The following is a 13,831-nucleotide window of genomic DNA, read 5'->3' on the forward strand; positions in this document are numbered from 1 at the left end:
AAAATGATTGTAATTTAAATTTTTCGATTTTGGTCGCTTGTAACACTAACAATTTTCTTCGAAATTGGCAAAGTAATATATTTTTGTAAGAGGACTGTAGGTCGCTTATGTTGATTGGATAATTTTTTCATGAGATATTGACGAATAGGTTCGAAATGTACCAAAAACACGTTTTTCGAAAAAATTACGAAAACGCTTGTTTGAAAGGAAAATTGGCTTGGAAAATATTTTTTTTCTTAAGCGATTACCACAAAATTTGTAGAACAGTGTTATCGATATATTTGATGCTGGTCTTCAATTTCTCGTCATCCATTGTCCATAACCGTACAATATTTAGAACGCATTGACTAGTTGAACCTTCAAAACCAGCTTACCCTTATGTAGTTATCAATTAGTTATCGACACTGCTTTTATTTCGATTAGGAAAAGTTAATTTTAAAATATCGAAGAAAATGCGAGACAAAGGCAGGACACTTGGAAAAAATCAGTACATTTTGGGGGTTTTCTGTTTTGAAAAACTACGCAGGACAGACCTTTAAATAACAGTACGGTCCTGCAAAAAACAGAACGGATGGTCACCGTATATATAGTATATACATACATACACATTTAAATTTATTAGTACGCAAGGGAATAAAGTAGCTTGCTCTATGCCGGCCGAGAGCGATTACCTTTCGTCATGAAATTACTAATGAAATTGCATCAGCTTGCAAGCGCACTGAGCGTGAGCGGCTTGGCCCCAAACATTTCATATGGGTATACCAATCGCTGCTACAGATTGCATTGCAATTTACAGGCGTAGCTGACGGGCAGCAAACAGACAGAAGAGACAGTCAAACATTATGCAGATACAAACATATATTTATGTATGTATGTACGAGCATATTGCTATATCTAAATGCATGCAAAAGTATGTACATATATTGTAATAAATCGAATATCGATCGTCAGCACACGATCGTTTAATGCTTGGAGTCGAAAGACAGCAAACGAGCTTGCCAACCAACCCATTCAGTGGATCCCATTTCAAAGCGTCACTGCCGTAAGAAAATATCTATGCATATATGTATGTACGTACATTAGAGTCGTCCAAAAATTGTAAAGTCGGAATTTTAATGCCGCCACCCCCTGGGATTGTTCTGTACCGAAAAAATTATACCCTTATTTTTCTACCCGAGCGCACTTGTGCACAAGGGTATTATAACTTTGTTCACATAACGGTTGTTTGTAACAGGCAAAACGATTCGAGATAGATATAGACAAATATATACATAAATTATCAGAATTAAAAAATAAATCGATTAAGCGGTGACTGTCTGTCCGTCGGTGCACACGATATACGAATACGAAAGCTTCGATGAATCAGTAAATACTGAATCTAATTTATTCAAAATTGATGTTTGCAATAATTATTTAGCAAAAAATACGCTTATATTAAAATTTTTTGACCCCGCCTTTTTATGACCACATATGTGTATCTCGGTAACCGTTCGATCAATTTATACCAAACTCAGTACGATTATTGTGTTTGCCCCATAAAGGCAAAACGTTGAAAATTATTGAAATGTGACTAAAATTACGTCCAATTTTCTATAACGGTAAATTTCAGAAATGCTTGAAACTTGAATGTTTTGAAATTTAAGTACGCTAATTTTACCCAAAATTGATACTAACAACAATCCCTTGAAAAGAAGTAACATTATTATGGAATTTGGGAAATAGGCGTCATGCCGCCCACATATATCTATATAAGTATATCTCATTATATCTAACTGAACGTTCTATCGAAGATGTTTAAAATAGACGTAAAAACACCCCTGTTTACCACGAAGCGGTAGTTTTCGGAAAGGTGAAACAACTTTATTAAATACTTGCACCGGGTATTTAATGTTCGGCTCCGCCCGAACTTATACTTGGTTCACATATAAGTAGATTATCCTCATGTTCGAGCTTAACACCCTAATCTGTAATTATAACAAGAGATTAGCCATATAAAATTCGTCGCTTGTTAATCTGTAATTATAAAATAATGTCAGATTTAACCGATAATTTTTCGGTGTCCACTTTAGTTTTATCGATTGTTTTTGCGAAAGAGAGGAGAAATGCCAAATGTAAAAATAAACAAAAATGTACGCTAGCAAGTAAAAGAGGTTTGTAAAGGTATTTTTAATAAAAGTCCTCCATGTATTTTACATGGAGAAAAAAAACTTTTCGTAGAAATGTTATAAAATTCTTGAAAATCAATATTTTTCGATCGGAAAACTGTGGTTCTCTTAAGGAGTCTTCTAATATTAATATCAAATTGTTTATTAAACCACTTTTTTATGCTAAAGATTTTTTATTGGTCCCCCCATTGCATTTTCTAGGGGTCTGGGCGGACCAATAAAATGTAGTTACCATGAAAAAGTGGGTAAAGAAACAATTGAGTATTATTATTGGAAATCTCCTAGAGAAAAACAGAGTTTTCCGATCGAAAAGTATTGATTTTCAAGAATTCTACACCATTTTAACGAAAAGTTTTTTTCCCATATAGAGTACATGGAAAACTTTGAGCGCTTTGAGCACTCCCTAATTTTTTTTTTCTAAATAAAAAATAGGGGTATATTTTTTCGGCATAGAACAATCCTAGGGGGGCGGCATTAAAATTCCGACATTAACTTTTTCACATGCATTTTTGGACTACCCTAATGTACATGCATAAAACAAAATCTATGCAGACGTCGGCGAAATTACATGCCACAGATACAGCAATTGCTGAGCTGAAAACAAGCAAAAAAATATATACGCTTTAATTGCATCGCCCAAAAGAATTTGCAATTCGTGGCGCTAATTCTGACATACACGTTTCTGTGCTATTTTTACCGTCCCAAAGCAGCTGTTGTATTCAAGAGTTTTCACTGCAACTGAGCGTTTGCTTAAAATTTGCAAAATTTATGTATGAATCAGCTTTTCAAGATCAGTGCGGAAGAAAGGCAATATCGCCCCATGCATGGTACCAAATAAGAAAGAAAAGTTAAAACTAAATATTTTTCAGATATACATACATATGTAAGTATGTAAAAAAATAGAAGTTAGTTATTAATCAGCGCTAACATCATTACAATTACCAAATGAGCCTTTGGTTTAGTGATCTCACGTAGATCACGTATTGACATTTAAATACCAATCCTTATCATTTTCATGAGCGCTGGCACGCGGCCAACATATGCACATATACATACATATGTATAGATACATACCCTGCAGAAAAAAATACCATTTGATAAAAAATAACCCACTTGTAGTTAGCGAGATTTTTATAAAATATATAACTTGCAGTTAGCTACAAAAAGCTAACTTGAAACTAGTTGACAAGTGCTGCAGGAGTAATGCAGGAAAATGTTTTCTTTAAACGCGTTTATATTTAAATATCCTGCACTTCGCAAATAATTTTTCGAATAGAGGACAAATAAAAGGAATATCGAAATTTCATACTATCATTTTGAAGTTATGTCTGACGGAGTTCGAATATGGGACCGCCTACAGCAGAAAATGTAAAAAAATATGGAATGTTATAAAACAAATAAAGTAAATAAATAAAATAAAAATACAAAAAATATCTTGTTTTTCTATTGATATTTTATATCCAAAAGTAGTTAGGTACAAGTCAGTTACATCAAGTGCAGAGTAAACCACCCTTGACTATTTCGCGGCCATCGCCATAGAAATATAGTTAGATTTCGTCAAAGAAATATACAGATAATGGTGACTTTTCGCTCCTTCCTAATCAACTTAAAGTTAGCTTATAGTTAGATACATTTCCTGCAGGGTAGGTATGTACATATCTACACACATATGTATGTAACGTGCAGCAAAATTTAGGGGCAGTCTGGCAGAGCGCTAGTTCCCCCCCTACAAATTTCAGAACTGTCTCTGAAGTACTGCAAAAGGGATGCAGAGCTGGACGGTTGAAACTCATATCTTTCTAGTTGCGCTGTCAATCAATGTTACTCATCCTGGTCATGTGAAAGCTGACAAAAGATGGACAAATATACCATACTATGGTATTTTTTCGACTTTCTTAGACCCTAAAACTAATAACAAACTGTTTTCGATTATTTAATTATGTAATTTTCTAGTTTATGGGGCAACTGCTAAAATATTTCCAAAAAAGTCGTTATTGGCAACATTAATGCCATTTTTATACATATATACGTACGTATAAAATTGAATGCAAAATATAACCATAAAATTTAGTTCAGTTACACTTATTATGCTCAAAACAAAATAATGTAAACCGTGTTTTAAAACTTTATACAAAACAAAGTTAAATTGTACGATTTTTCATCAAAATTTTTGACCTTATAATCAGATTAAAAAAAAAAAAATAAACTAAAGAGGTAAACAATATCACTTTGAAATGGGGGTGCTATTGAGATGATCGATNGACATCTAGATGTCATCTACCTCGCCCTATTCACTACAGATGTCGCCCTATGCACTAGACATTTTTATAGGAACTTTGCAAAGCAAAGGTTTTATGGTGTCGGACACACAACATTGAAAGTTTCTGGATCCACAACATTGAAAGTTTCTGGAGCCACAACATTGCAAGTTGATAAAAGCGTTGTAAAAATCACCGCGATTAATTATTCTAAAATTTAATGAGCTATAGAACTGCATATTTATAAACTCTGATNTTTCCAATGTTTTTCATTTTAAATATTTTTCGTTAAGTTTTTTATCTAAGAACTATGTCTCATACTCCATAAACCATTTTAAATCAAATTCCTAACTGTGCTGCAAACTTGACAGAACTCTAAAAAACTGTCTTCAAATCTCAAACTTTTTAATCAAAGAGTTTTTTATAAATATCAAGTTTTAGTGTAGTAAAGTGTAATCTTGCTCTTTAAACGAAAATATTTAAATAAGAGAATACCTTCAAGTCGAGCGTAGAAAGANAAATTTCCAACACAGTTAGAAACGTGAATTTATTTGTTTATGTTATAATAATTATGACCCAACCTTAAATAAAAAAATTACGAAAAATATCTAGCATGCAAAACCATTGTGAATATTCAAAATTCTACATATTCTTGATTCGATGCCGGGGAGTCTATATATTACGTTTTAATAAATTTAATACAATTTAACGCTGAGTTAACACAAATAAGCATTCAATATATCACCGGTTTTCTCATTTTTTGAAACGACTTAGTTTAGATTTTTAATTAAAAGTATCCCTGAAATACCTATTATACGTAACAAATATACATAAATTATTTTTAAGAATAACGGGTTTAGAAAATGAAGGAATAACTGACACTTTATGTTCCTAATTTTAAAGCACAGTTTGCCTGAAAAAGTAAAAGTGCAAAATAAATAGCTATTTAAACATAAAATGAAGTATATTTTATTTACAAAATTGTATGCGTGCTTATTTATACTATACTTCTTAGAACCAGCTCAAAACTAACCAAATTTTTTCTAGCCCGGAGGTAACCCTTTTTTAACTATCTAGGAACTGTGGTTATATGAACTGTCTCAGAGCCATCTAAGCCAGAGTCAGCTCAGAACAAGTTAAAAAGTCCTGCAGAGGGCGACAATTGTCACTTCGTAGGACATCGCCATGTTAAAAAAGACAGTTGAAAGCATTGAGTTGGGATAGATGACGAACCAGTACCGTGCCTTTTCGGGCTAGCTCAGCGCAAGTTCTGAACCAGTTTGATTTGCTGCAGGGTATGTACGATCACAACATCCCATACTTGTAGCTATGAGTAGGTTCTATCAATTACTCCAAGTGCTAAGTCGATTAATGCGATAAAGATGTAGTAAAGATTCGCTGTGAAACAAGTTTACTTTGACTTTACTTACACACATACACATTTCTGTATGTATGAACATAATACTTACAATTGTGTGACATTGATTAGGAATGGAATTTTTAAAACATTTCGCTTCTGTAGTAACATTAAGGGCTTTGATGACCTTTTGCGTCGATAGGGAGTGTGTAGTTATATGGAACTAATTAGTGCGATTAAAATACTTAAACAAACGTATTCATACTATCTAGTAAAGCGCAGAACTCAGGAACCGGATGCGGAGAACCGGGTCTTTTAATGAGCCAACCGGTCAGGGCTTTACAACAACCGATAAATTCGATTCCAAAATACCCGAAAAACGGTTCCATTAAAACCGAAGAAACCCCAAAAAATGTTATGAGAACTGAACATATGCGTACGGCTCGGCAATGCATAAAATTACATATAAATATTATCTCAATCAAAGCTCGTTTGTTAATTATTTACTCCGTTTACATAGGCAAATCTCAGATTATTAGCCATCAAATTTGTTTGAGCTTGTTATTCTCACAACTCAAGGAACCTACCACCGTGAACCTAGAACCGCCGAAGCAATTTTAATGAACTTTTATGTGGCCTATATGGCCAATATGGCTATAGACCAAATTAAGAATAAAAATTAAAAAAAAAATGGCCCTGCCTCTCCCATTGGACCAGTGGAGCATGTTGCGCAAATGCAGAATTAGGCCATAATGATATACATACATATGTATGTACATATGTATACATTTTTGAATTTATTCAATTTATTTTGTATTTTTATTTGCAGACAAGAATTAATTTTCTTTTTGTACAAGTATTAAAACAAAGAATTTTAAAAGTGAAAAACTCCAGACTTGAATTATTATATTCTTCAAAGCATTTAGGGTGAAGCCCAATTTCACATACATATGTACATATATTACATATAAATTTAGTTTGGCTTGAGCATGATCGACATCGAAAACGGCTTTCACTTAAAATAGGATGTTGAATCAAACGAGGTTTTTTTGGATTAGAACTCTCCGCTTGATTGCGTTGAAGTTTCCGTATAGGGGCTGCCAGCAACGTTTTGACAACAAAAACTCGAAATTCCAGCTGTCCCATAACCGGAGCGTTTCCTTGTTTTTGCAAGATACAATGTATTTTCCATGCATTCACTATGGCCGTATCCAGTGCATTGGTTATAAGTGGCTAGTACCATTTTTTATCCACGAATGCGAATTCTATAGTTGATCATTGCGTTGTCAAATAGATCTACACCACCCATGTTGTGATTGTATTCATATATGGGACGAGGATTCGATATTGCCATGTTTTTTTTCTTTCTATCATATCGATTGACTTTGTTTGTTGCATTATGCCCCAAGTGATTGGAAAGAATAGTGACTACAGCATATTTTTTTCGAATGCATGGTCGCTGGATCTCCGAGGAGCTTTTTTGATTTTTTTTTAATATCTATAAGCTCTGCACCACCAGTGCGATTTTCACGCACAGTGCTTGCTGCAAAGTAACCCATTGTGGTTAGTTGAGACATAAGTTTGGAAGATGTGAAAAATTCTCAAAGAAAACGCGGTGTTGGTTTCGCTTGCACGTATCGATGCAGAAGTTGTAACACAATCGACTGTCCAAGACCAAAGCACGTATCTCTGAGAAATTAAGCCCCGTAATAAGGTATCAAAGCAAACAGGTATCCCTCGGCCGATCATAGGCAGACGTATTTATATCCAAATCGAATAGGTCTAGATTTTAGAAACATTTAGTATGAATGCCTGCCTAAATATGCAAATGATCATCGATAGAAAGGTTGTGAGCAAATATGCCGAACTGCATGAACTTTTTTTACAGTCGATCATTCAGTGGTGTCACTCTGGCAAATTTATCATTGACATCAAGCTTTCAGTTATCCCAAGCATGGAAATTATCTTAATCCGTTGAATTCTATCGCGGCTTATTACTGACTTTATTATTGAGCTTCCAAGATAAGGACAATTCTACCAGTAACTTCTTATAGATGGAATTGTATTGTAACCAGTAACGAACTAAATTCCGATGAACGTTTGTATACATGGGCGTAGCCAGGTAAGGGCAGGGGTGTGCTCGAGCCCCCCTCCCCCCCCTAACTTTAAAATTTTCCTTGTATATATATAAAATAGTGCCCTGAAATGCCAGCTTAATAGGGTCGAGCCCCCCCTAAATTTCATTCTGGCTACGCCGATGTTTGTATATCTTTAGAATATGTGGAAAATGAAATATCGCTGCAATCTATATTTGAATAGTTTTTGTACTCTGCACTATAAGTCAATCACATCATCGTCAATAAATAGTTCAAAGAGTTTTTAAGGATTTAGTGTTCCTACAATTTTCGAGTAGAGTTGGAAATTATACGACTGTATTCATTTATTTACTTACCCAATTTGTCGAACAAACTTTGGGAAGTTTCTGATGAAGTATCAACAGGCTGTTGCGAAAATTCGTATTTGTAAGACTTACTCCAATTAGCTTTTTCTGCCGTGACTGTTTGCTTTGGAATAGACTCGCTTATTTCGCTTTGATTGATCTTATTATTGTCATTGTATAAACAAAGTATTTCAACTGCTCCGGCAACTTTGCCAGGAATTACCTCGGCTTGATGAGAAAGCAGCTGAACATATTCGTCCAAATCTTCCGTGTCGCTAACTGTATCAGGCGGCAGCAATATCACTTGAACGATATCGGCGTTTTTTATATTACTTACTATTTCATCGTGATCGTCCAATTCATTCATTATGTGTTCTATATCTCTTTGTGATAATATCTTTGCTGGCACTTTAACGAAAATATTTAGTGTTAAGTCCCAACGTTGCATTTGCGCAACGTAAAACTTTAATCAACGAACTTTCCTAAATATTAAAAAAAAAAGTTTTGCTAAATAAATTATTAGACAGTGCAGTAAAACAAAATGTTGATTCCAAGACCATTTTTCTATTTTTGAATCAAAATTATTTTAAATTGATTTTTTAAAAAACCACAAAAAAAACTCTCTGAATTCGGATCAATAAGAATATATATGTATAAATCAAAAATTGTTGTGAATATATGTACACAGCATTTTAAGGCAAATAATTTGTGTACAGCTATAATTGTTTTTAAGTTAAATTTCTCTAAATGCTAAAAATATATCCGAAATCCCACACATTGCGCAGACGAAACGTGCCGGGCTTAATGAGTTAAGCAGTTCGAATTTATTTTGCCTTAATATTTTATTAAAAATACCTTTACAAACCTCTTTTCCTTGCTAGCTCCCATTTTTGTTCACTTTTACATCTGACATTTCTCCAATTCTTCGCAAATATAATCGGTGAAACTAGGTCGGACACCGAAAAGTTATCGGTTTAATCTGAGAATTTGTATGGCTAATCTCATTTACTAATTACAGATTAGGGAGTTAAGCTCGAAAATGAGGATAATCTACTTATATTTAAACCTTATAATAATAATAATAATAGATTGGCGCTCACACATATGTTAGTGTTTGGCCGAGCCTCTCCTCCGACTTGTGGCGTGCGCCTTGATGTTGTCACACAAATCGGAGGGACCTAGAGTTTTACGCCGGCTCCGAACGGCGATTGTATTTTTATGAGAAGCTGTTCTTCATGGCAGAAATACACTCAGAGGTTTGCCATTGCCTGCCGAGGGACGACCGCTGTACAGTGGTACCGTAGCAGGTCATTCGAAGAAAATATTGATGTGTCATTTTGACACCATATCTTGTCTAATTACTAACAAACACCCACTCTAACTGGGAATAGAAAAAAAATAATTTTTTAACGCTAAAGCTCCGTGTCAACCGTGGAAAGTGAAGACTTTCCATAAGTGCTTATTATTTCTAAAACTACGCATTATTTTAAGTGAATCGCGGAGACAATTTGGATTAAAAATATTTACTTGTCAGAACTTTTTTGATATGGAGCTGAAAGTATGTAGAATATTCCAAGTACTTGATTTTTTTCTTTAAAGTGTCTTAATAGTAATTTAAATATAATTTTAAATAAGCGGCAGAAAGTATAAAAAACAAGTAAGAAAGTCTAAGTTCGAGCGGAGCCGAACATTAAATACCCGGCGCAGGTACCGCTACATGGTTAGCCGGTGTGTATCAATTTTGAGTAAATTAGCGTCCTTAAATTTCGAAATAGTGAAGTTTCAAGCATTTCTGAAATGCCGTTATATGAAAAGTGGTCGTAATTTTAATTTGATTCCAATAATTTTCAACGTTTTGCTTCTATGTGGTAAGCACAATAATCATACCGAGTTTGGTACAAATTGGTAGAACGGTTGCCAAGATACATATATGTGATCATAAGTGGGCGGTGCCACGCCCATTTTCCAAAACTTTATCATAAACGTATTTCTTGGTAAAGAATTGTTGCAAGCATCAATTTTGAGTAAATTAGCTCTAATATTTACTGATTTATCGAAGATTTCGTATTTCTCCAAATTACCGTTATATGGGAGGTAGGCGTGGTTATTGTCCGATTTTGCCTATTTTCAATACCATCCGTCCTACGCCCGAAAGAGGTGCACGTACCAAGTTTCGTTAATATATCTCAATTTTTACTCGAGTTATCGTGTGCACAGACGGACGGACAGACAGACAGTCACCGCTTAATCGATTTCTCTTTTCATTCTGATCATTTATGTATACATTTGTCTATATCTATCTCGATTCGTTTTGCCTGTTACAAAAAAACCGTTATGTGAACAAAGTTATAATACCCTTGCACGATTGAGAGAAATAGAGATTGCGCCAATCCCGGTACCGCTAATCCGCTCTTTGTGATTTTGACAGAATCAGCCGTGTGCGTGACGTCATCTTGGTGCGATTGTTGATTGTGAGCATACGAAAAAACCAAATAACATTTTTAAAATATGTGCGTTAATATTTCTGCGCGGTTTTAAATTATTGAGACATTACAAAGCAAATGAAGTGTGCCGTGGCAAAATGTAATAGTGAAAACATAAGAAAAGCGTGCGATGTAAGTTTTTTTTTCGTTTCCTACGGACGCAAATCTGGCGAAAAAGTGGAAGCAGTTATGCCGGCGAGGAGATGCATTAAACACCAAATCGAGCTATGTGTGCATGAAGCACTTTACTAGTGAAGATATCGAAAATAATATTTTTAGTGCTGGTATGAGGTAATGCACCAGTGGATAAGTTCGCCAGGCGCTAACTCAAGCGGCATCTTACCGCGCTGTTACGTACCTAATACAAAACAGTGGCCAAATTATTATACATTTAAAAGTTCAGCTTAAATTATGTTTTACTTACATAGAATATTTCGCACACCGTCTTCAAAACAGTCACAACTCAAAATAATACGTTCGTCAGAAAATGCGAAAAACTATTCCGTAGCACATGCTAATCATATGGGCAAGGGCGACTTTTTTAACAAATTATAACACAAATTTGCTCCAGCTTTTGCTGGAAAGTAAATAAAAGCTCTGTGTACATTTTTAGCGCATAATTTAAAAAATGCCAAATTTTGAGTTGTGACTCTTTTGAAAACGGTGTGCGATTTCTTTCCAAAGAAGCCACACTCATGCATCCTCTCGGAAATTGTACAAAAGTCATCAAATAAAAGCTATGGAGTCAACAGCTGTGGAGTCTATGGTGGTTGGCTACCGTCCACAAATATAAATATGCATTCTGCATGGCTTTTTACAATGGCGAGTCCAAAAATTCACTTTGCTACACACCTTCCTTTTGGTCTACATGAAATTGCAAACACTGTTAATACATCCATTTTTTCATGTGCTAAAAATCGTACTTACCTAAAGGGCTACATGTCCAAAATTATTGCTACGTGTTCCTAATTAATCAATCTTTGTATATTTATTGATTCCTGCAAAATTGGGCCATGTAATATTAAAATTAACTCATTTTTCTGCATTGTTTGCATATTTTTATATGCGTTTTGGCATTTCTCTCTTGCAATTGCACCAAGATGACGTCACGCAAAAATTACGCTCAAAAATCCTCTCTCATTGGCGCAATCTGGTATTCTATCATTCTTGATACCCTTGTGCACAATTGCGCTCGGGTATAAAAATTGCCTTTTCCGATTTATCAAAGCTTTTAATTACTTTTGCACCAAATTGCACGCAAGATATGAGTACCAAAATGTTTGCATGGATCTCTAGTTTCAATATCAAAACCTTCCAACTGCGTTTAGCTGCCCTTGGGTAATGCATAAAGATTGTACGACAACCCTCTATTTTAAAAAGGTTTTCAAGCTTTCACTTCTTTTTTTAATTGGCACTATTGACCATTTTTATACCTTTCATGAGCATGAAATGGTATTATAACTTTGGTCCGATGTTTGTAAGTACCATAACAAAAAGAGATAGACCCATTAAAATGTATACTTATATGATCAGAACGTCGAGCTGAGTTGATTTATCCATGTCCGTCTGTTTGTATGCAATCTAGTCTCTCAGTTTTCGAGATATCCGGATCAAATTTGGTAGGTGGGTGTATTTTTATAATGTGTTAATCATTTGTCGGAACCGGAAGAATCGGACCACTATAACATATAGCTCCCATACAACTGATTGTTCAGATATGAAATTTTTCGTTATAACTCATCCATTTATGTAGCTTGGACCATGAAATTTCGCGCTGTTTTCACTTATTATCAGCAGAAGACTTACAGTAAAAATAACGAAGATCGGGTCACTATAACCTGCAGGCCCCATACAACTGATTGTTCAGATATGAGGTCTTTTATCATATCTCCTCCATTTATGCAGCTAGGAACATGAAATTTCGCACCATTTTCACTCATTATTAACAGAATACTTACAGTGAAAATAACAAGGATCGGATGACTACAACATATATCTTCCATACATCTGATTGTTCAGATATGGGATTTTACACTCCCAACAAACTCCTTTATTTGAACAGCTAAAACCGATAAATTTCGTAAGATATTTTATAAATAATAATACAAAGTCTACTGAGAAAATCGTCAAAATCTATGCTGTATAAGCTTTATCTCCTATACCACTGATTGTTCAGATACCAGTTTTTGCGATATATCTCCTTTATGTAGGAAACTAAACCCAATAAATTGTGTTACCGGTTTACATACCGATCACATAGCAGTGAAAATCACTTAGATTGGTGCCATATAAAGTATATCTTCCATACCTCTGATTGTTTAGATGCGATTTTTTATATACGTATGTAACTCCTCTATCGATGTATGCAGATGTATTCAAAATCAGTAATCTGTCAAACTAAAATTTGCATATGTTCATGAAAGGTATGAAGCCTTCGGCATAGCCGAAGACAGCGCTGCTCTTACTTGTTTAAATTTATTTTTGGATTGACTTATAAGTGTTCTTTTGCTCGAATGTTTATATTGGACAAATGGCTCTCCTATCAAAGCGTCAAAAACCAAGAAGAAAGTAAACGGAAAGTTTTTGAAGCCCTGACACAAGCTGATAGTTTGAAAAAATTGCATTTTCTACCTTTGCCGAAGGTTTTTGAAATATTGGACGCAAGTTAACAGATCAAGATCCAGACTAATCACCAAATACTGCGACTGGTTAAATGACAATGAAAATTGCACTCTTTTTACATTTGCAAAGACTGGTAATGAAGATTTGCCCTCTTCAAGCAAGCAATTGCATAGAAAACCATTTGCTGACTGCAGTAAGAGATCTATGCGCCGCAGATTAGCTCAACTATCAAAGGCCGATACTTCTGCCGTCACTGCGATAATTAATGATTCCGCCCAATCAAGCACCTCTTCTGTACAATTCAGCGCTGACGAAATGGTATCACTAATTACGGAGGCTAAATTGACAAAACACCAGTACTTGCTTGTAAAAGAGTTAATACACTCTAAATTTGCCAATGTTTTGCCCTCATATCAGAAAGTGCTAGAAGCGAAGAAACGATGATAGCCATTAGAGGAATGTGTTACAGAATGCTCTGCCGAAATTAATTTACGCTACTTCTCGAA

The 13,831-nt window shown here is 34.8% G+C and overlaps 1 protein-coding gene across 1 annotated transcript in view; it reads right to left on the reverse strand.

The window, feature by feature from the left end:
• The window catches only part of daw (activin beta chain dawdle), a 26,812-nt gene extending 18,423 nt beyond the window's left edge, over window positions 1–8,389 (reverse strand). The window contains exon 1 of the mRNA XM_017621528.1: window positions 8,233–8,389. The gene's annotated coding sequence lies outside the window, so the exon portion shown is untranslated. The remainder of the gene's footprint in view (window positions 1–8,232) is intronic.
• Window positions 8,390–13,831: the final 5,442 nt, after the last annotated feature.

The sequence above is a fragment of the Rhagoletis zephyria genome, unplaced genomic scaffold (assembly GCF_001687245.7).
Source record: "Rhagoletis zephyria isolate East Lansing unplaced genomic scaffold, Rhagoletis_zephyria_1.1 Rzeph_scaffold_02495, whole genome shotgun sequence".
Lineage (NCBI taxonomy): Eukaryota > Metazoa > Arthropoda > Insecta > Diptera > Tephritidae > Rhagoletis > Rhagoletis zephyria.